A 23,602-nucleotide genomic window follows, 5' to 3' on the forward strand; every position below is an offset into this window, starting at 1 on the left:
TCTTTACCTTCAAAAAGAAAGGGATTTTATTCTCACAGATTCCAGCTTAGTTTTAAATTACACAAGTTAGTAGAAGTTGTCATTTTCCAAGAAACAGTAACAACTGAAAACAAAATGTTTGCTCCATAATTCTTCCACGAGGCTCCATAGATAAAGCTGGGACCCAGTAATATTCATATTCTCACATATTCTTTGTCTTTCATACATGTCAGTCATTACTAGTCTTAGGTTTCAACTTCTTTCTAACGGACCTGTATCGTTACATCATTCTTACTGTAGTTAATACCTTACTGAGCAACTATATGTTGTAATGTTAACAGCCAGGCTTCCTGGGTTTAAATCCTGTCTCTGCCTGTGCCCTCTATACTTCTGCAAGTTATTTAACCTCTCAGTGTCTCAGTTTCCTCTTTAAAAGGACATAATAATAGTATTTACCTCATCCTTTTTTTCTTTTCTTTTTTTGAAGATTCAATGAGCAAATGTATATAATTTTTTTTCAAAAAGTCTCTGGCACATAGAAAGTGTTATGTAAGTGTCAAGTGTCATTATTACCAATTATTTTCACCTATTGTACATTCCTCTAATTCTCACAGTGACCCTGTGAAAAAGATACTTCACAGATAAAGAACATACAGTTCATAAAGTTTAAGGAACTTGTCTAAGACCACACATCTAGCAAGGAACAGAGTAAGGATTCAAACCTGGGTCCCTCTTATGTTCATTTTACCATGCCATAATGCTTCCCTTTATTTTAAAAATCATCACATCAACCATTAATTCCTAATCGCTGTTCTCTATTATGTAATTATTGAGCTCATATAAATAATTCATAAGTCTCTTGGTTTAGTTCTAATACCTATCTGCATGTCCTCTTACTTTGGTTTCTTTCAAGTAGATAAGTTCATTCAGTTCAGGCCAGGTCTCTTAAGTTCCCTGAAATATGATACCCCAAGATGATACATCCAGATGTCAGTCTTCTAGTGCAGGTCTCCCAGTACACACCTCAAAGGTTTGGCCTAGTGAGAACTGACCTTAGGAATGCAGATGTCAACCCTGTACGATTGCACCAAGCTCCCCAGTGTGCCTTCTTCCTGGGACAGTCTATGTTGAGGTTTTAAAAGCAGACAAATGTCCTCTCTCCATTGAAAGAATTTCATCACCTGAATCCAGTGATTCAAAAACTTGGGTTTTGAGCCAATTAAAATCTCTGGTTTCTGGAAAATTTTCTATCTTTTCTCTTATATGCCCTTTCCTCCTCTCTACCATAACCTAAGCTTGTTTCCTACAAGGCCCGGGAAAGATACTGCACCTTGTCTCTCCTAAAGGAAGACAGGAGAACCTGTATAAAAAGCACAGAGACAAGAGAGATTTGGAAGGTGGGGTTTAAGAATAGAAGCCTCTGAAGTTAATTGGGCAAACAGAAAAAGTTCAAGAATTAGTCTTATATTTCTGACTTTACAAGATTTCCATAGCCTTTGCTCAGTAATGCACAGAGAACGCTTTTACAAATAGAATAATTCCCATCTATAATCAGCTTCAGGAAGAAAGCTCTTTTTCAGGTTCTCCTTTGTTTCAGCAAAGTGCCCATGTAACATCACTACTAAAAGCCAAAAAATCCAGCGTAGAGAAAATCTGTCCTGCCCTGAACTCAGCAAATTGTCACTGAAGCACCACAGTAATGAAATAATACAAAGTAGATGGTTCATCAGGCTTTTGATAATCTTTCACTTTGCAGTTAAGATTTTTAAATTTTATTCAGGGAATTTAACATGGGAAAGGTTTAAGGTCAAATAAAAGCAAATCTTATAAATAAAACAAAATTTAGAGATAAAGAAACAAGACTTCAACATACAGACCTAAAAGAAAGAAAATAGAAGAGATCCTATAATTTCTGTCAACAGCTGACATGCTGGACCTCTTACCTCTTTACTTTTCTTCTGTTGAGGACAAATAGGTGCCTAGGACAGAAAGAACATCATCCACAAGAGAAAATCAGGAGTTCTGATGGCTGAAGGCAAGACAGCTTGGTCCTCAGGCAGGTGTCACTCACATCTCTTAATAGTAGTCATGTGTATGAGGATACTTTCTCCCTGTAAAAAAGAAAGAAACACAGTAAGCTGGCGTGTTGTATTAGCAGCAAACCCTGCATTCAGCTACCATGTGTTTCTGAAAGTCACAGAGGAAAGGACAGTTGTGAAAAATGAATTCTCTCTGTTCCTGCTAAGAGCAGTAGCTTTCAGATAACTCTCATCCCCCATTAGCGGCTCTCCTTCATGTAAAGTAGAATATGGATTTACTCGTTCATTGATTTGACAGTGTTCTTTTGGGAACGATTAGAGAAATAAAAAGAGAAAAGGGAAATGAACAGGATGTTTCCTACCAACTTTCAGAGAGAGGAGGGAAGCAGAAGCACAATAGGCCATGGGCCTTGGACAAGCTCTACCATGTTTGTTAGGTCTGTGGTGCTGAGACACATGTAAGAGGAAAGGATATGGTCAGTCAGAAAATCCCACTGGTATGGTCTCAAAGGAACTTGTCCCAGGCCGAGGAACAAGTGCCAAATTGGCTCGCCAGCTTGCAAGCCCATAGTGGGAGAACGATGGGGGGTGCTCCTGGTGCGTCCAATGGGGAACAGAGGCTGTGTGTTTCCCTTTCAAGGCTCCAAGTCATTCTGCGCCTCTGGGGCCATGATGGTAAGACTTGCGAGCTGAGAGCCAGCAGCACCTATTCTAAAGGCCCAGTATGTGTCAGGAGCCAGAAAAGAGAGAAAGGTGAACAGGGTTCCTGCCTGTTAGGGATTAATAGTCTTATGACAAGATAAATTATGACTTTCAGCAGCGACATCAGTTTGCAAATACAATGTGTTTGAGGTGCAAAGGAGACTGTGCTTTTCCAGCACAATCACATTGCAGTCCTCCAGGGCTGCTGGTCACATTAAAGTCCGTGTAAATGGAGCACCCATGAGTTGTAATATGCACAACCTGAGTGACTGTTCATGGCTATTGCTTCTCTTTCTCCAGCTTCCACACCATCACCCACAAGAATCAAAAGGGAGTCCCAGAGCTCATGTGCTCTAGTTAAGTCAGCTCCACCCTGGCCTCCATGCCTCCATCCCAGAGAGTGAAGAGGGACCTCGGAACTCTGTGCTCCTGACAACACCCTCACCCTCTTTCCCCCACAGTTCACAGCTTTGCCACCAGGGTCTGTCTTTAGAGCACCATGTCTGATCTCATCATGGCTTCTTCCTGCTGCTCCTTACCACCCCCAAGAGCCCGATGCCCTCAGTGTATCCTTCCCATCGAATCAAAACCCCATGTGCTTCTGAGCCTTCCCTTTTCTGACCCTATTTCCTACCCATTCCCAACTTACAAAATGCTCTACTGCACCCTCTAGAACTTGCTATCAACCATCAGCAAACCCTTTCTGTTCTCAGCTTCTGTGAACATTTCTCTCACCTTCTAACTCTAACTCAAATCCCGCTCCTCTCTGAGGACGCTCCTTCCTCAATAGCCCTTTCAAGCAACTGGTTCTCTTTCCCACATCCTTCATGTACTTGGGGTAAGTGAATTGCTTGCGTTTCACTATGGCTTCCAGATCATTCTCCTCTCCTCTCTACATACTTCTAGCTTAAAATATCCCATTAAACTTTTCCATTTGTAACCCATTCATGTTACAGTTTTCTACTGTAAAAACTACCATTCCTTGATTTTAGGTGCTGGCTTTGTCAAGCTATCCAACATTGCTGCTGCATAATTCTTGGTGTCACTATCTCATATATGATCCATCCACTGAACTCCTTTGGACCTCAGCCTTTTTCCCTCCAAGGATATTGTTTTCCATTTTATCTTAGACACCCTCCCCATGGTTAGAACTTAGATTTTTTCATTAGCAATAACCACAACTATTCCATTATCTCAATTTCAAGCATTGAAATTCTCCATCCATCACCTTCTATCCTTCCAGCTCATACCTCTAGTACCCAACTAAAAATTCTTTGGCTGCCATTGGACCTAAAACCAATGATCCTATGACATTTTCATTTTCCTTTCCCCTGCTTCACATCCTGCCCCTTCTAACCCACTCAGATCCATGATTGATTATTATCATCATTTTCTAGCACACATCTATTTGACTTTGTCATACTTGTATGGCAAAAACCCAACATCTGATTAACCCAATCCTCCTCCCATTCTGTGTCTACACACAAGCAACTGTATGTGACTGGAGAAAAACACACAGCCCATGCTGGGTGCCCTCACTTTGAATTTACAATCATGAACCTCAAAAGTGCCATTATTAATGCCTGGAAGCCTGTTAATGTTTCTTGTTATTCTCTCCTACTCTCCTAGATGACTACTTCATTATTTCTCCTCAAACAATGCACACTACCATACCCACCTCACACTCAGCTGATAATTTGCCTCCTATTTCACTAAGAAAATTAGAAGCAAGCTGAAGAGAATTCCCACAAGCTCCCACTACCACTCTACGCATCTGTGCCCACATACTCTGCATTACCCTCTTTCACATAATCCTACTTAAGGCAAGCCCTTCTACCCGTGCCTTAGACCCCATCCCCTCTGCCTACTGAGAGACATTACTAAGTAATTCTTTCCCCTCATCAGCATCAACTATTCTCACTCCCTCAACATATTAATACATTGTTTCTGCCATCTAAAAAAAGAAAAAGAAAAATGAGAAAGAATAACTTTTCATTAATACACATTTCTCTGTTGTTCACCTTTAAATCAAACTGTTCTCTTTGTTACCTATGTTATTCTCAGTCCCCCAAAGTTGCCCATGTTCCTTCTCTCAAATTATTTATTCTCAGTCCTGATTTTACTTTATCTGTCAGCAGCTTTTGACACAGGTCCTCACTACTTCCTCCCCAAAACATTCTCTTCATTTGGCTTCCAGCTCATAACACTTTCCTAGTTTCTCCATCTATGATCCTTCCTTTGTGAGCCCCTCTAGTCTTATAATTTAAAATAACACCTATAGGTTGATGACTCTTAGTTTAATGTTTCAAACCTGGACGTCTTTCTTAAACTCCAATTTTATATGCCACCACCTACTCAACATTGCTTCTCAAATGTCTGAAATGGACTTCTCTAACTTCATACATTACACAGCAAATTCCAGACTCCCTGATTAGAATAAATGGTGATGCCTCTCTTCCAGTTGCTCAGGGCAGAAAGCTTAGTCATCATCTCCTCCTCTTTCCCTCACACCTGCCACCTATTCTGTCAGCAAATCTTATCTGCTCCACTTTCAAAAATATATACATAATCCACTCCTTTCTCACTACTTCCACCACTACCACTTTGGATAAAGTCATCGTCTTCTCTTACCTGGATTATTATAACAATCTCCCAACTGGTCACTCTGCTCCCGTGTTCGCCCTATCTGGGTCTTTTCTCAAAAGTAGCCAAAAAATACTTTCAAAACAGAAGTCAGATCATTCTACTCCTCTGTTCAAAACTCTCCAAAAGCTTTCCATCTCTTGCCATAGTATGAGCAAAAGTGGAAACCCTTACAATGGCCGCAAAGCACCGCCTAATCCTGTTATCTTTCTGATACTGCTGCTTACACTCCCATGCATTCTCCGCATTCCAGCCACTGGCCTCCTTTGCTCTTCCTCAAATCCACCCACCTCAAGGCCTGGCTGCCTCACTTCCCATACATCTTTGTTAAAACAACCTTTCATTAAGGCTTTCTCTGGACAGCCTATTTAAAATTGCAGCTCTCCTCCCTCTACCCCATACTCCCTTCCTTCCAATCTGCCTTCCCTGCTTTATTTTTCTCTATGTGACTCTTCACCATTTGATATTCCACACATATATTTACTTTATGTTGAAATATAAAGTATATATAGAAAAGGGCATGCAAGTGTCAGCTCAATTAATTTTCACTAACTGAATATAACCATGTAACCAGCACCCAGATCGAAAGAGTATTACCAGTACCCCAGATTCTCCTCACGCTTTTCCAGCCACTAACCCCATTTCATACTCCAAGAGTAACCATTATCCTGACTTCAAACAGCATAATTATTTTTGCCTGTTTGGGTATTTCACATAAATGGACTCATACAGTGACATATTTTATATTTTAATGATCTGCTTGCTTACTGCCTATTTTGCCCCACTCTAGCATGTAAGCTCCAGGAGGGAAGGGATTTGTTTTGTTCACTGCTGCATCTCCCACGCTTCAAAGAGTATCTCACAGAGTCGTAGTGAAACAAATATTTGAATGAATGAATGAAATATTGAACAAATGGAAATGAAAGTAGCAAAGTTAAGAAGGGTCAGAGTCGGAGTCAAATCTTGAAGGATGAGCAGGAGTCCATGTGGCAATCCACAGGCAGAGTCTCTACACAGACCTGGCAGAATGAAAAAAGAAACACAATCGAGAAACCACAAGTAGTTGGTAAGCTTAGAGCAATGAGCAATAGCTGTGTGTTGAAAAACAGTGAGATATGATGCTGGAAAAATAGGCAGATGCCAGATCCCAAAGGGTCTTATACAAATACATCCATGAAAGGAGATGAAGAAAAGTAAAATACAGGGATCTTGGCATTCCCAGGACTTTTTTTAGGTGTTGAAACTTTGGTGGGTATAAAACAGGCATTTCCTTGAAGTCAGCTCATTAATAACATATCTTACCGTCCCAAAAGAGAGTCTGTAGCCCGCCATAATGGTCAAAGACGGCTAAATACTCATGAATGTATGGGTAAGGCTTAATAGTCTGGGGAATGAGTAACACCTCTTCTAATTCCTTTCAAGGAAAGGACAACTCAAAACAGGATGCTTACATCTCTGAGTAGCTAGCCTTGTTTTACAGGAATGGGGCAATGGGCTGGGAGCTCTGCTTTGCTCACTGGCTGCTCAGGGCTTTGAGCAGATGGCACCCCATCCCACAGGCAGGGATAGGCCAGAGATGTCTGGGTGTCTTCACCCTGAAGGCTGATGCCCTGCACCAGTGATTCTTGAGAGTGGGTCAAAATCACATGGAGGCCTTGTTAAAACACAAATTTTTAATTTTAATCTGGCCTATTCCCAGAGTTTTTGATTCAGTAAGTCTTAGGTGGGCCTGAAAACTTGCAGTCCCAAAAAGCTCCCAGGTGGTGCCAATGTTGCTGGTCTGGGGGCACGGCTTGGAGACCATAATGCTACCCAATGCTAGCCTCTTCAGCCAGGAGAGGAGGCACGCTCCTGCTGCCCCAGCTCTCTCCATCATAGCTGTCCTCTCCCTGCAGTGTTCTCTGGTTTGAGCTGTGTCTTCTGCACCCATTCGCAGTGGGCAGGATCTATGTCTATCTTGTTTGTCTTCATGGTACAGTGCCAATGTCTGGCACCAACTGAGCATTCTACATTATTTGCTGAATCATTAGGTGAATGACTCCAGCTAGCTTCCTAAAGACAGCACAATAGGAGAGGAAAGGGCCTGCAAACCTGTCCCTGATTCTGGCCCCTACTCTTCTACAGACAAGTGCAGAGCATGAGAGTGGCTGTTCGTTAGTTTCTTCTTTCTGTTCTCCCAGTGAGGTTTGAATGCTCTTGCCATCTCTGCACTTTAGCTCCCCCATCTATTAAATGCCAGATTGAATACAGAACACCTTGTTAAATTTATTCAGATAAATAACAAGTAATTAGGGGGAATACATATGAGGCAATACTTGTTGTTTATCTGAAATTCAAATTTAACTTTGCATCTTCTATTTTTATTTTCTAATTTATATACAGGTAATAACATTACTTACTTCACATGGTTACCATGAGGTTTAAATAAATAAATATATGAAAGCTTTAGAACAGCAACTGAAGCCATGTAAGAGCTCTCTGTTCAAGTATTTACTACTGCTTTTATTATACCTATATAACACACACACAGCTACACGCCTGGCTAGAGATTCAAAACCCTTCTTCAGCAACCTACTTCACTTCTGAAAACGTCTAAACTTTATTTTGAAATCTTCATGTTTGAATTTATGATTATTCCATTTTATTATCTTCTCCAGAAACCTCATGGTTAGCAAATCAGCATCTATTTTATAAATGCCCTTTAAATATTTAAGGCCAAAGTAAAATAATCGTTTACTTTTCTTTTTAGGAAAAGGTTCAAATTAGTTGGTCTTTCACTATATGAACCTGTTCCTCTTAAAACAGTCTGGAAATGCCTCAAAATATAAAAGTCTAACCTTAGAACGTTAAAAAGTAATCTCCATATGATCTAGCAATTCCAACCCTATGTATATACCAAGATAAATAAGTATCTACCTCACAAATCACTGTGGGGTTAAAAGTGGTTGTAAAATTACCTAGGTCCACTCTGACACACAGTATCTGTTCAATAAACATATGTTCCTTTTCTCATATGCTTATATGCTTTTTTCTTACATGCTTTCAAATCCTTGGATCCTTCCTTAAGGAATATGGGGACAGCTTAGAAATAATTAAAAACAGACACAAAAAATATCTGTCAAATATCCTCTCAAGGCACTGAAGGGTTCCACAGAATCTGCATCCTAACATCACAGTTAATGGCAACATAAAGGCTGTCCAAGATTCATGGATGGAGCATGACTTCTTTTCTATCCTCATTACTCATCACAGAGGGGCTCCCCTTCCCCAGACTTACATGATTTAGATCTATTCCAGAGTCTATAGCTTTAGATATAGAAATGCTGCGTGGTATAAGAAAATGAAGTATGAGAGATTTGGACTCAGAAAGAATGTGTTAGTATCCTAACTCTTGTGCTTATTAGCCAAGTCCCTAGTTAAATTATTTAACTTCTCAGTTTTCTCACATAGGACAGGGACAGCAATAACAATTACCTTGCAGATTTGAAGCAAGGACTTAAAATGACATATGTAAAGTTCTGGGCATGTGGTAAGAGGCTGATTGACAAAGAGCAGCTATGACCATTCAGCCTGTCACATCATGAAGTTGCAGAGGAACAGAAGCCTCTTGGACAGTAAGAGCCTCATGGGTCTGGGGTGAGAGCGGTCAACTCCTGAGGTATGGTCTTTTTAAACCCGAAGAGAGTCTACCTCACAACCTTCCCTTGCCATAGGCTGCAAGCTTATGTTCTTGATGTTTCTTTAAATCTCCAACATGCCCAGGATGCCTAATACATTTGGTATGCAGTAAATATTGATGAGTGATGACTCCTTTGTGGCTCATACACCCTGCTTTCACTGACTTACTCAGGTACTTGCCGATGATTCTGAAGGGCTGGTTGTTCACATCTGTCTCTGTTATTTGGCAGACGTATTTCTCATTTAACTTGACAGGGTATCTCAGGACGGAAAACACACTGTAGAAGCCACTCATTTGCTCCTCCAAGACCTCCACAGTACTGTGGTTGCTCAGGTCCCTCTGCCCGGCCCAGCCAGGTCACATTGGGTGTAAGGTATATGGCCATATCCTCATCATCAATCCTATCAAACTGCACCTGGGGCATTTCAGAGTCTGGTTGGAAAAAATAGCAAAACAATCAGTTCTTTTTTAATTGCAGCCCCAATAGAATCAAGCTAGCAGAAATCTTGCCCTGAGTTTTTACATTAACATTTCTTAAGATTCACTGTAGTTAAAATTTTGATGCAGTGGGGTGGAAAGAGAATAAGGCCAGTAAAGCCCACTAGAAAGGACTCAAAGAGTTAACCAGTTAAAAATAAAAACCTCAGAAGGCCAGGAGCAACTTGACCCAGAATATTTGAATACTCCCCAGATAAAGAAAAGTATCTCAGCATAGCCAATGTTTTTGCTGTATCAGTCAGAACATACCATTGTAAGATTTACTTTAGCACCTGCTAAAAGGCCCAGCTTATTCAGAAAGAATTCAATCTTAAAGGTAAGATTGCATTTTAATCAAACGGACAGTGGCTCAGCCCACTTTGGAGGCAGGACAGACAGTCTTGATTGATATGCTTCCAGACAGAAGCTGATATCCTGAAAAGGAATCAAAGCACTACATTTCTTGTGTTAAGTTAAAAAAAAAGAAGAAACTTAACGTCTTAACAAAGATGAATATTCTGGGACAATTTGGCCAGTTTGCACCTGGCCCTTTGTAGCATTCCTGAAAATCTTCAACTGCCTGTAAAGCCCTAGACCCTAAACCTCAGGGGTGCACCTCTCTCTGAGGTCACCCATGCTTTCTAAGTGCATAGCCTTTTCCCAATCTTTCAGCACATCTTTGAGGTAGCCCACACTCCCCTTTCTCTGAGTGTGCACCTTTTTGCTTCAAATAAACTTTTCACTGCTCAACTTATAAAGTTTTGCCTCTGTGTTTTTCCGGTGATAAGTGTCTTTCTTACTTTTCTTTGTCATTCTAATTCTTTGAATTTAAGCTCAAACCATCACTCCCTCTGTCCTATTTCAGATAAGTAAGGGGGGGCTGCTTAGAGCTCAGATCTGGGCTTGCAAATTACCATCACCTGGGTGCCCCAGTCAGAACTGCAGTTTATTGTCATGCTCTTTAGTAGCCTGCCTGAAAGTCTCCTTTCTTTGTCTCTAAGAAGTTCGCAGGACATAATCTTGCTCCATCCAGTGCTCTGCAGCTGCCCCAAATCCTGAGTGGTAGGGATTTAGTTCCCATGCCATGCAAATCCAAGTAGACACTGATGTCAGGTGACACTGGCTTAAGGAGTTAGCAGGGGATGTGCACCATGCTAAGTAGCAAGCAATTCAATGAGCTTCCTTTACTATTCTAATCTGTCATTCCCTGACACTCTCCCTTCAATAAATTCCTTCCTCACCTTGTACTCTGACTTCCCTGTATCTCCAAACTGACCTCTCTCCCCAACACAGGCACAGTGAGAGAAAATCAGAATATACATATGCTCCTGCTCTCCAGGTCTCACCTACTACTGCTACATTTATTTTTGGAATCTTCATCTCTTTGGGGGTTTCATTTCAGACTCTTCATTGACCTCAAACACCCTGTTGAGAATCATAGAAGATGACAAATAATTCTCACCACCACCTTCCCATCTCTATCAACTTCTACCTTGGAGGAATTCTCTCATGCTTCCCTCCTCCCCGTGAGACCTCTGGTAGGGAGAAGATGACTCTCCAGGTAATTCTGAGAAGGGTGAGGAGCCCTGGGGCATGTGGAGACCCACTGGTCCAGTCCAACTCGACATCATAATAGTGAGAAATGAAGCCTAGATAAGTTGAATGAGTTGTCCAGAGCCACCCAGAATTGGACCTTGGGCCTCCTGACTCCTCATACACGGCTCTTCTCACTAAACCACACACGCTGTCTCAGAGTTTTCATGTAGGAATATTATGTAACACTTTGGTTTTTGAGTGTTACCATTTGTTTGGTGAGTTTGGGATAAGGCAAATGTTTTTGTTTTTGTTTTTTCTTTTCTTTTTTTGTTTGCTTGTTTGAATGAATGAATGATGTAGGCAGGTGCAGATACAGCAACTTGGTTCAGAGCAATATTTTTAGCTAAGATGAAATGGTATTTCAATTACCATAATGGGAATGAAAAGAACCTACAATAATTTGAGTAGAAGAGAAAAAGAACACTAAAAGAGGAAAGTTATACTTTATCCCTTGAACAGAGACAGAGCTTGAAACTAAGTTCATCCAATAAATTCACTTACCGTCTACTATTAGCTTAATTGTACTCTCGCCTCTTCCATTTGCTGTGACGGCTGCACACATGTAGATAGCTTTATCCTTGAAATCCACATTTCTTAATAAAAGTGATAGAGTCCCCTCAGAAATTTCAGCCCAGTCCAACAAGACTCTTACCTCATACAAGGAATTTTGATCCTCTAATTGCTCTGTTATTGTGAAACTGGTAAACCAGCTTTGAGAAAATTTGAAAAAAATCATAGCGCCTGAAAAATTGGTAAAATTCTCTGTCAACATCTACCTCAATATTCCTCTTTGATGTCTTCTCTTTCCCAAGAAAACTCAAGATTTTCTGTGCCTTCTGCAAAGAAGAAATGGCAAGGCAGGGTAACATCAGTGAAAGGATGGACCCATAGTTCTTCTGACACTGAAAATGTTTAAGAAGAAATCAAGTTAGTGAAGTACTCATAAAGATCGGTGAACACTGTATCAGGTAGGGTTTAATAACAGATAAAAGAAATCACTCCAGCTACTTCAAGTAGGAAGAAACTTAGTATAGGGAATTAGAAATTTACAAAATCATTGGAAGGCTGGAGGAATGAACTCAAAGATCACAGAATGTGAGTTGGAATGTCTGCATTCTGTCCTTCCCCAAATTATGTGAAGCTCGAAGATGCAGAGTTGGTCTACCAGCAGAGCTGCTGTTCACATTATCTATCTAAAGCTGAAGCCTCTGCCAATATTAGGAAACTGGTAAATCAGGAAGTCATCATTGCAGGTACTGGCTCCAGAGTCAAAATAGATCTGCTAGAAAAACACTGGCAATACAAAAAGTGTCTCGACTTTCTCCCCACTTACTCAATTGCCAGTTTAATCCTTGAGCAAATGTGTCTGATTGGCAGAGCTTATGTCATTCCCAGAACCCAAACTGCAAAAGGAATCTCTGACATGTAGTTTTTTACTCTTTAGTCTCAGCAATCCAGGAAGACATATCAGAAAGGAAGAAACAAATTTTCAGTAAATCAGTACATATGAAGATGTTTTGGGATGAGATTAACATTTGAATCAGTAAGTAAAGCTGATTGCCCTCTATTATGTGGATGGCCCTCATCCAATCAGTTGAGGGCCAGAAGGGAACAAAAAGGCTACTCCTCTCTTGAGTAATATGGAACTCCTCCTGCCTGGCCAGAAATACCTACCAGTTTGGGAAGTTAGCCATAGATGGAGCTGTCAGCCTGTGGGGAATATAGCCATGCACAGTGTACTATTCATAGAAACATGAGATGGACTAGAATCCTGATATGTTAGAGCTGGAAGACAGCTTAGAGATCATCTGATTCAACCTTTTCAAATTATGATCAGCAATGCCCACCCAGGAGTTTGCCATTGACAGCCAGGGCAAGACCAAATCAGTGAGACCTCCACTCCCTTGCCACTTCAATCAGAACAATCCCTCTCTAATTTATTTTATAAATTAGGCTTCCAAGTCAGAATTCATCTGTCAAATGTCTCTGCTTCTAAAAGACAAAACTGAAATCCAGGAAGCAAATTTGGTCAGGGTCACAAAGTAAGGTACTTGTAGCACTACAGAAGGAAACAGGACCTCTCAGAATTTAAAAAGAACCTGTCAGGACACAGTTACCAAATTTTCAAGCCTATAAGACTAATTAAATTCCCAAATTGAGGAAGACAGAATAATGAAACTGAAGCATTCTGAAAGTAGGGACGCCAGTAGGAAGGCAATCCTTTCTTCTGCTAGAGACACTGTGTGGGTAACAAGCACCAGAAAGGAGGAGGAGCTGGCCAGTTCATGGACATAATGAGCTGAAATGAAATCAAAGAAAAAATAAGTGAAGCACTAAGGGAAAAGCCAAATGGTGAAGTTAGTAGGCAAGGAAGCTTCCAAGCCTTCTGTGGGTAAAACTGCAATATTTCCAGAATCTCTCGCCTGGCCTTAGTGCATCTCTGTATCAGTAGGTGTTTCCAAGAGGTGGAGAGAAGTAGTCCATCTCTATATCAATAGGTGATTGCAAGGGTTGGGGGAGTGAGGGTATATCTGGACTGGAGAGGTTTGGTGGGGTCCCTTTTCTGCATTGGGTCCCTAGGGACATGGGTGAGCAGAACTGGATGGCTGCTTGTAAGCAATAAACGAGTTTCTGCCACTTTATTTCTCCCTTTGACTGATTTTTGCTTCAAAGCTAATTTGCCCTCGGCTGGGAATTTATTTTCCCCCCAGGTTTACATCTTCAGCCCAGCGAAGAGTAGCTGGAGAGCCATCCAGCAGGGGGCATTTCAGGTGAATGGCAGATGCAATCTGCTCACTCCAGCAGCGGCAGATTGGAGGGGTTGGGACCTGGGCTATCCACAGTGGGCAGACACCATATCTTAACTGTCCTGTTTCACCAGTGCTGAGCACAGGACTTGACACAGTAAGACAGTCAGGTATGATGGTTAATTTTTTGTGTTAACTGTACTGAGTCACAGGTGCCCAGACATTTGATCAAACATTATTCTGGACTTGTCTGTGAAGGTTTTTCTGGATGAGATTAACACTTGAATCAGTAGACTGAGTAAAGCTGATAGCCTTCTGTAATGTGCATGGGCCTCATCCCACCAGTTGAAGGCCTGAGTAGAACAAAACGCTGACCCTCCCTTGATTAACAGGGAACTCCTCTGGCCTCTCTGTTTAAGCTGAGACTTCTGTCTTTTCTGGCCTTCAGACTCAAACTGAACCAGAGGTTTTTCTTTTGTCTTGAGGCTTCAGACTCGGACTGGACATATACTATCACTTTCCTGGGTGTCCAGCTTGTCCACTGCAGATTTTGGGACTTCTCACCTCCAAAATCACATGACATCTTTATATAGATTTTGTTTGTTCTGTTTCTCTGAAGAACATTTATTAAGTGTTTGCAATGTGCTTGACATATTCTAAGAGCTTTTCCTGAATTAATTCATTTAATCTGCAAACTAACATGGAGGTAGGTACTATTATTATAATCCCCAATTTACTTTTGAGAAAACCAAGGCAAAGTGAGGTGTAGTAAGTTGCTCAGGGACTCATAGCTAGTGAGCAATAGAGCTGTGATTCACACCCAGGCAGTGTGGCTCCAGAGCCCTCCCTCCACCTGAACCATGTTCCTTCTTCCAACAGTAGGCATTCATTCTAAGTTTGATGAATGAATCAATGACTAATTAAATAAATGACTGAATGAATACACAGGAAAACAAATGAGGATGGAAAGAAGGAGGAGGGAAAAACAACTTGAATAGCCTTCAGAAGAATGAATTTTCATATAAGAATAGTAAGTACTCTCTTGCTTAAATTGTTATTTGTCTGATGTGGTTATAATCAAGAAGCAGTGGATTATAGTTATAAAAACATCCTAGTCTGATGGTTTCTAAATCCAAGTTCTAATTCTAAATCCCCCTTACTAGTCATTTGGCAACAGGGGAGTCACTTAATCCCTCTAAGTTACAATTTCCTTATGTATAATCAGAATAAGAACACCAGCCCCAGACTTGTGGTGAAATACCTTGGGACTGTTTTTATATGGCATGGCTCAGTCATTTTTCAGAGGGACAGAAGGAGTGGACCAGATGGGCAGATCCTTTAGTAAGCTGCCCCTCTTCCAGATTGCTCTCATAAGAATATGTAGCTTACTCATGAGGAGTCTTTAATTTTAGCTTCTCAGGTTATACCCAGGAGGCCATGCTACAGCTATACCCTTTCTGGCCCCAAGAGAAAGGGCATCAGACTCAGGGATCCAAAGGCTCTAGCCAATGAATCATGAAACATTATCTACTGATGATATAAAAGCCAGCTTCTGACTGATGTGTCTGCAGATAGTCCTGCTCGAAGCTGAATAACTCTTTTGTCTATTTCAATCTATATTATTTCTAGACCATTGTGTCTTTACTTTGCAAGGCCCAAGAAGCCAAGGAAAAGCTCAGCAAAATGTTAATAATGTAGCAAAACACTTTGAAAATTGTAGAAAGATACTACTAAGATAGACTTCCCTGGGCAGGGAAATGGGATAAAAGTCATGCCATTGTAAAATCTGCTTAGCCTGTGAAAAAGACCCAGTTTGTTCTTTAACTTAATCTATATGTTGTTCTCCCTCTTCTTCCAGTGCTTTAGTAAAAAAGTAACTTGGTAACCAGGATAAGAGACAGAACCCATGTGGATAAAGAATGCTGAGATCTGGGTCAACACAGCCACCTAAATAACCCTGTTCTTGAGACAAAACTTCAGAGGAATTATGAATCACGTGTATACACCATGCCTTATGCTGACCCCTACCCAAAAGGCCCTATAAAACTCCAAACGCTACATAAACCCTTAAACACACCTCATCTCTGAGGTTGACTGTACTCCCCTTTCTTTGATTGTGTACTTCACCTTAAATAAATTCTTCTCACTGTTCAACTTATTGCATTTTGTCTCTTAACTCTTCCAAGTCTTTTGGGAGGTTAATAAAGACACTCTTTTTCCCAGCGTAAGTGTCGTTGTTATTTTGCTATTTAATTCAATATTCTAGACTTAAGAACAAGTCTTCTCGAGAACTCTGTTCTACTTCAGACAAGTAGGGAAGGGCTACTGAGACCTCTGATTTGGGCTTGCAAATTTCCACTGCCTGGGTGGCTCAGACAGGACTGCAGCTGTACAATCACGCTCTTTAGTAGCCTGCTCCAAAATGTCCTTTCTTTGCCTTTGGCAAATTTTCAGAACTTAATCTCACTCCACCCAATGCTCTGTGGCTCCCCCAAATCCTGGTGGTAGGGACTTTGTTTCCAGGTGACCCTGGCTCCAGAAGTTGGCAAAGGACTGGCCCTGTGCTGAGTAGGAGTTCAATGAACTTTTCTTTCCTCCCTCTGGTCTCTCTTGCTCTCTGCTGCCTGCATGGCTGTTGCCATCCACTGCTACTCTCACTTCAATGAATTCCTTCCTTATCTATACTCCTCCAACCAGCTGGTGAATTCTTTCTCCATCAGAGTCAAGAACCCTCCCTCATGCAGGTTGAGGTTTCACCTAGAGCACAGAGAGAGACCTCCCCAGACATAGGTGCCCAACAACACTACTATAGCACCTCACATGTAGCAGTAGGCTGTCAATAGTGCTATAAAGTGTTAGATATAATAATAGTAACATACCTTTCTCCTGACCTACACACACATGCATTTCTTTAATTTATTTGGTTGGAGTGTTCTTGAGTATGAGTGGATTACCATCTCACTTGGCCTTACTTCTCTCGCTAAACATGCTCACACATGCACACACACACACACACACACACACACACACACACACACACAGTATCCAACCAACAAAAGGAAAGAGCCAGTAACTGTAACCTGGGTGGTCCAGGCCTTGCACTAACTCCTGAGTAGATCTCTGAGCTTGAGGGTGACTTCAAGTTGTTGTCACTTTTAAGGGACTGGCAGAACTGCTGAGAGATGGCATATGCCTGGGAGCTATAAATGTATTTGGTCACTTTGTAAGCAGTTATATTGCAGGTTGGGGATACATGTGTTTGGTTTTTTTAAAGAAACTTTTGCATATATCCTTTTGGCTAGCTGAACTGTATTAACATTTCCCACATCTATATACTATTCATCTCAATACGTTGAAGAACTGAATACAAAAAGTTACATAAACCCTGTGTTGAGTACCTTCCAGGTTTTCGAGGATAGACCTGATTTCAAATATTCTGTGATACTATACTCTAAACTGGCATTTATCAGAGTTACTGGAAGTGGAGAAGGCACTGTTTAGACTTTCTGGGGTTGAGGCAGTTCAAATTAAAGTGTGAATAAGTTAGTTATCTAGATGTGGCCAAAATGGACAAACCAAATTGGGAGTAGCAGTGGGGAGGCTTTGCACATTAAAAAAACAAAAATAGAATAAACAATAATGCTTTACAGTTTGTGTCTATTATATTTTTCCATCTGTTCGTCACCATTTCTTATGAAACAAATGCAGTGTTGTTATTCCCATCTAACAAATGAACAGAGGTTCAGAGAGATTAAATCATTTGCTTGGCTTTTCAAAAATCTCCAAATCACTATTTTCCTCACTATCCCCAAAGCTGTTTCAGAAATACCCACAAAGGTTTTTTGAAAAGTGACTCACCTTCATTGTGAACAAATAGGAGTATGTTGATAGTCACCAAAGGAAAAGACATTCTGTAAGAAACAAACAAACAGAAAAGGCAGAAAATTTGCTTCAGCCAAGAAAGAGTGTGGCCGGCATAACCCAGCCTCCTCTTGCTGGGTCTGAGGAAGGTCCCCACAGGCACTTCCAGAGTTTAGGCCCACCAGATGCACCCTTAGCAGAGGTTCCCAACACCCTGCCATTCTATGTGGAATGCCCACTGGGTCAAGTTCACTCAGGCTGATCCTATGCAGATTTGTTTGATTTGCAATATGAACCTAGAACTCTGTTTCTAGTACATTTACTGGCTCTAGGTGAGTCACATCTGAATTCATCTGGATCAGAGTCAGCCCTGAGATGATATTTGAAGGGTCAGTGACACCTTCCCAAGCTGTTGTCCCTTCTGGATATTGCCAGGGAAGAGTCGGCAGTAGAGCCAGTTTAACCAGTAGATATACAAGTATACCTGGGAAGTTACAGAGCAATGCTTCCCACATGGAGAAAAATAACCAAGAGATAATACTAAATGAGTCTGCACTTGAATGGGAATGGAATTAATAAGTCTTAAATAGCTCTGGAAGGGGTGGGAGAAAGGGCTTGGGGAACCCTCAGCCCTTTTGAGAAGCTTTGACACAAAGGTACAACTACATACAGGTAAAGGCAATCTTCCAGGCTGGTCCAATCTCTCCCTCTGGTTTCATCTCTCATGACTCCCTCCCTCACACTTCAAGTTCCATCAGCACCATCCTTAAGTCATATCGCTGTCCAAACTCTCCTCACCTGGCACGTTCCCATGACTACCACCGTCATCTGCCCCCTGCTACTCATCACCCAAAACTCTGCCTAAGCCTCAGTTATCTCAGAGCCCTCCGTGATCCCATGTCCAGTTCACCACTCCCATGTCTGTATCTTGAACACACTCTTTTCATTGCATGAATCATATTGTATATTATTTCTTTACATGTTCTTTCTCCTTTACTATTTCAAAGAAGAAAAGTAAGATCATCATATCCTCTCAGCATATTTTCCTGCCTCCTCTTCTTCCTGTAATCTTTTAAGAAGAAAAAACCCCAGCATGTCTACAATACATCATAATAATAGCAACTATGTATTGGATGCTTACTAATGTCAAATGTAGTCTTCAAACTAAGCCTATGAAGTAGGTACTCTTATTATCTCCATCTTATAAGTAGGGAAACTAAGGCACAGAGAGGGTAAATAATTCATCAAGGGTCACACAGAACCAAGACTCTCACGTTGCACGTTGTGCAGTTTTGTCATATGCTGTGGATCCACCGAGAGGGTAGGAAGCTCATGGTCTGTGAAGCAGATGCTTGTGGACCATTAGAGTCAGTCTCTTTCCTAGAGACCTATTAGAGACCCTAGAGAATATGTGCTCTGTGGTTTTTTTTTAAATACAGAAGTCTTGAGAAAAACAAAAGGATAAGGGAGAAGCCCTTGCCAGCTGATGACCAGCATTTCTAGGATCACTGGGAAAAGAAGAAAGATTCTTTGCCAAGTCTATACACTCCAACTAGGAATATGACTAGTGATTGACAACAACTATGGATTTAGAAGGTATCTCTCTGTAGTGTATACAGTAAAAAAATGTTGACATATCAAAATAATATAAAATATAAAAGGTAATATGCCAGCTAGCAGCTACTAGAGCTATGGATGGTTGAGAGAGAGAGAGAGAGACTGTGTCCAGTGTCCTAGAGAACAAAAGTTAGAGGGCTACATATCTTTTCAACTCAATAAGATCTCATTATCTATTTCCAAGATTGAAATTTTTTTCGTCATTCTGAGAGACATAAATCCTAAAGCCTTCCTGATTCCCCTACCCCAGTCAGATATCCTCGCTCCTCTCTGCTTCCTCTGTATCTGGTACTTTTATATAGTGCTCTCACTCATTTAATGAAGTTTATTTTTAATGATGTAATGGTAAAACAGATAACTTATAAAAAGGTTTTTGAAAAAATAGAAAAGAATAAATAAGAATATTAATCATTTTTAAGTCCATCCCCTAGACAACCATTATTACCATTTTGGAGTATGTTCTTTCAGTCTTTTGTATGTGTATTTTTTAAGAGTACTCAATTTGCAAATATGGTTTCCTGCCCAGATTAATTTTTGTCATGACACTGTTTTATAAGCATTTCTTCAACATTAAAAATATTCTTATAACCTGCTCTGCTTTGTTTTATACTTATTGTATGCATATCATGTCACCCATACTAGCCAGTAAGGCCCCTAAGGGCAGGGCAACGTCCTCTTTGTCTCTCATATGTCTATCATGGTGTTCGTATGTTGTAGTCACCCAATAAGTGCTTATTGCACTAACTAAATTAAATTGAATTTGGTGTAACATTCTTACAAAGTTTCACTCACTATATAACAGGAAAAAGAAAAAAAATTTATGCACTACTAAAAATGACTATCAACTAGGTCAAAAGAGAAAATTCCAGCAGTGCACTCAGGTATTGCCTCCAGGGCTTTTGCCCTTTTTACCTCTTGTTTGTAGAAAGACTATGAGAAGTTTATGAAGGAGCTCTACTTAAGAGACATTAAGTGAAGGATCAGATACAGTTGGAGCAGATACCTAAACCCTTCAGTCACATTATCTGTCATTTGCTCTCCAGTTCACAATCATGACCAACAATTTATCCTAAATAAATAGTGTCTTTATTGAAAGAGCTTACCTGTGTCACAGCTGGTCTCTCTATCAGTCAGGTGAGAAGCAAGTGGGTGGAGTCAACACATCTTAGAAGGGACAGTGTGTGGCTGTCCAGAGGGAGAAGCTCAACGATGCAGTTATTACCAAGTTGTTGTAGCAAAAGCTCAGCCAAGAGCTTCATGAGACTTAATATTTCTAACAGCTGTTGTTGGCTTAAAAAGTGTTTGCAAGGTATAATGGTGGAAGAATGGAACTAAAAGAACACCATAATGTCTAATATGGGGGAAGCACTCTGTGCCGTTTTAAAAATCACATATTTGAAGAATAAATGCTCACCATACAATATTCAGTGAAAAAATCAAAATACAAAACTTAAAGTTTATGATTTCCACTTCGTGGGAAAAAATATATACATGCAGAAAGGAAGGAAATACACCAGTATGTTAGCAGTTGTTACTTCTGGATGATACTATGCGTGATTTTAGTTGTTTTCATTATATATCTCTGAATTGTCTACAGTGACCTTTTATATGTACATTACAGTAAATACTTTTAAACTGGAAAAATAAAGAAATGGACAGACAGGCCTTACACACATAATGTACAGAGAGTGAGGTTACAGGAAGGAGAGCAAATGAGATTTATTCTCTATTCTCTTCCTCTCAGGGTAAGTATGGTTTGTGTTTCCTGTTCAAAATCCTTCTCAGTTGACCTTTAAGTTCAAATTCAGTGGTGGCAGCTCTTTCTTAAGATGCCTTTCCCTCCCCAAACCCCACAGCATATGGAATACTAGGTCTGGGTCTGAACCGGGTTGCTTTGCACTCATTACACTGCCCGGGTAAGCTATAGACAAGCATGTGAAGGAACACATCTCCTGGGAAATAGACTTCTTAAAACAGGGCAAATAAGATAAAGACAAGAACAGGAGACCTCCCGCGGGGCACGGGTGCCCGAGGCAATTTCACCCTAATCCCTCACCCCATCTGACTGTGCAAGAAGTTGGATCTTCAGAATCTCTCAGTTCCTCTATCACCTCTAGTGACTGAGGAAACAGCTATGAAGTTCCAAAATAAACTTAAAGCTACATCTATGAACATGAACTATTGAGGGATGTCCTTTTTTTAAGCCCCTACAACATCTAGCCTAGACTTACACAGTATGCTCAATAAAATAACTGCAGAATAGAATATAATGGAATGAAATCATTGTGATCAGTTCATATCACTCCTCTAAATCATATTATGGGGCTTGGGCATGACATACATTTGATTCCTACTATGAGGCAGAGGAGAACCATCCCGATGCTGCCACAGTATTGAGAACTGTGAAGAATACTTGGTACTCAGATATAGGGCTCCTTTTTACAGGTGCCACTTGCAACACACTACCTCAAGCCTGGCATTCATTTCATGTATGTCTGTATGAGCTTATAAGGAAATGGGATTTAGAGCTTCCAGTAAGGAAAGAATCAGAGATAACTCCTCATCTGGTATTAATACCCCCCCAACCATGATCTAGACCAACTTACCATTTTGAGCTTTACTCCTTCTTTACACCATATCATAACAGCACACTTTAGATTTGGGAGGCAAAATGACAATTTTAAATATTTTCTCCTATTATTCCTCAAAGTGTGGTAATACTTGGCTATTGTTACCACCAGCACCAAGCACACCAGCCAAACCAGGTCCTTCACCATTTCCCAGACATATGCTATTGTAAGTCCAGGGAGAGGAAATCCTGGGGCAAAATACCTCTAAAACCAAAATTAATCAAAGGGAGAAATAAAGTTTAAAGCCTGTTTATTGCTTACAAACTGTACTCCAGGCCATCTCTCTTTCTTGATCCAGCAGAAGCAAAATCAGTACTGTACTCCAGGCCATCTCTCTTTCTTGATCCAGCAGAAGCAAAATCAGTACTCCCCCTCACCTCTCAGGTTCAGATAAGCCTTCTGTTGCCCAGGCAATTACCCACTGATATGGGGGTGAACTACTCTCCACCCCTGAAGAATGCCTGTTGATATGCAGATGCACTAAAGCCATACTTCTCTCCACCCCTGAGGATGCAAATGCACTAAAGTCAGGTGAGATATTCTCAAAATATTACAATTTTCCCCACAGGCACCCACAGGCCACCCGTCCAGAAATCTCACCTTACAATTTACTCATTCCCCCTCTCCTGCAATGGTCCCTGTGCGAGAAAACTGAAGCATTGTGACCAGATTAATGACATACAATAGCAACAGCAATAAAATCATGATAATCCTCAAACCAGAGGATTCAGCTAGGTTCAAAGTCCTACTCAGATTAAGTCCAAAGCTCACCATTTCAGCCATCATGCAGCAGTTGCAGCCAGGGGGTGCATCCAGGCCACAAGGATTGTAGAAGAAAATAACCATGATCTTTGGGGCCCACTCTGCTGTTACTCCAGGAATACACAGGAGGCCAGCTTCCAGGTCTTTTCCCTAAGGTGCCAGAAGAGCCAGCCATTACTGGCCCATGTGTCAAAATGTCCAGGGCCACATCCATTTAACAGTATCTAATTTCCACTTTATTTCTAATTGCTGTACCCATCTTTGCAATGCATGTCCAATAAAGTGGGTGCCTTGATCACTCTCAATCACTGGCGGCAAGCCATAGGCTGCAAAGAGATGCTCTAGACCCCTCTTGGTGGTTTGCTGATCAAGCACTCCTTCCAGGCTTGGCTGACTTCTTCAAAGGTCAGTGGCAAGCCCCACCGATGGGCTTCAGCCCACCTTGTCTTTTGCCCCATGTGCAACAAACACTGATGTAGCCATTGGGCCACATTAGAGGCAGGCTTTCCTTCTAGCCAACACACCTGAGCCAATGTATCTGCTTCATCATTCCCTGGGGATGCCAAAGGCAAATGGCCAGTCACATGATATATGGTAGGTGTCTGTGCCCCGCCACTCCATGGCCTTTGGGTCCAGTCTTGCACCTACCCCGCAGTGGGATAGTTGGTTATTACCTTGGTTGGAGCTGTTCTATGATGGGCTCTGTAGCCAGCAAGGTGTGGTATACAGCAGCCAGTTGCTTCTCTGTCAAGGTATATCAGACCTCTGTTCCTTTCCATAGTTGTGATGAGACTCCAGCCAGCAGCAAGAACAGCAGCGGCGGCAGCAGCAGCAGCCTTTGGCTCAGGCCAAGGGCCTGGGTCAGCACAG

At 41.2% G+C, this 23,602-nt stretch overlaps 1 pseudogene; it reads right to left on the bottom strand.

Moving 5' to 3' along the window:
- Positions 1-762: 762 nt before the first annotated feature.
- On the bottom strand, positions 763-17,772 carry LOC118971475 (uncharacterized; annotated as a pseudogene).
- Positions 17,773-23,602: the final 5,830 nt, after the last annotated feature.

Source organism: Manis javanica, chromosome 3, assembly GCF_040802235.1.
Source record: "Manis javanica isolate MJ-LG chromosome 3, MJ_LKY, whole genome shotgun sequence".
Lineage (NCBI taxonomy): Eukaryota > Metazoa > Chordata > Mammalia > Pholidota > Manidae > Manis > Manis javanica.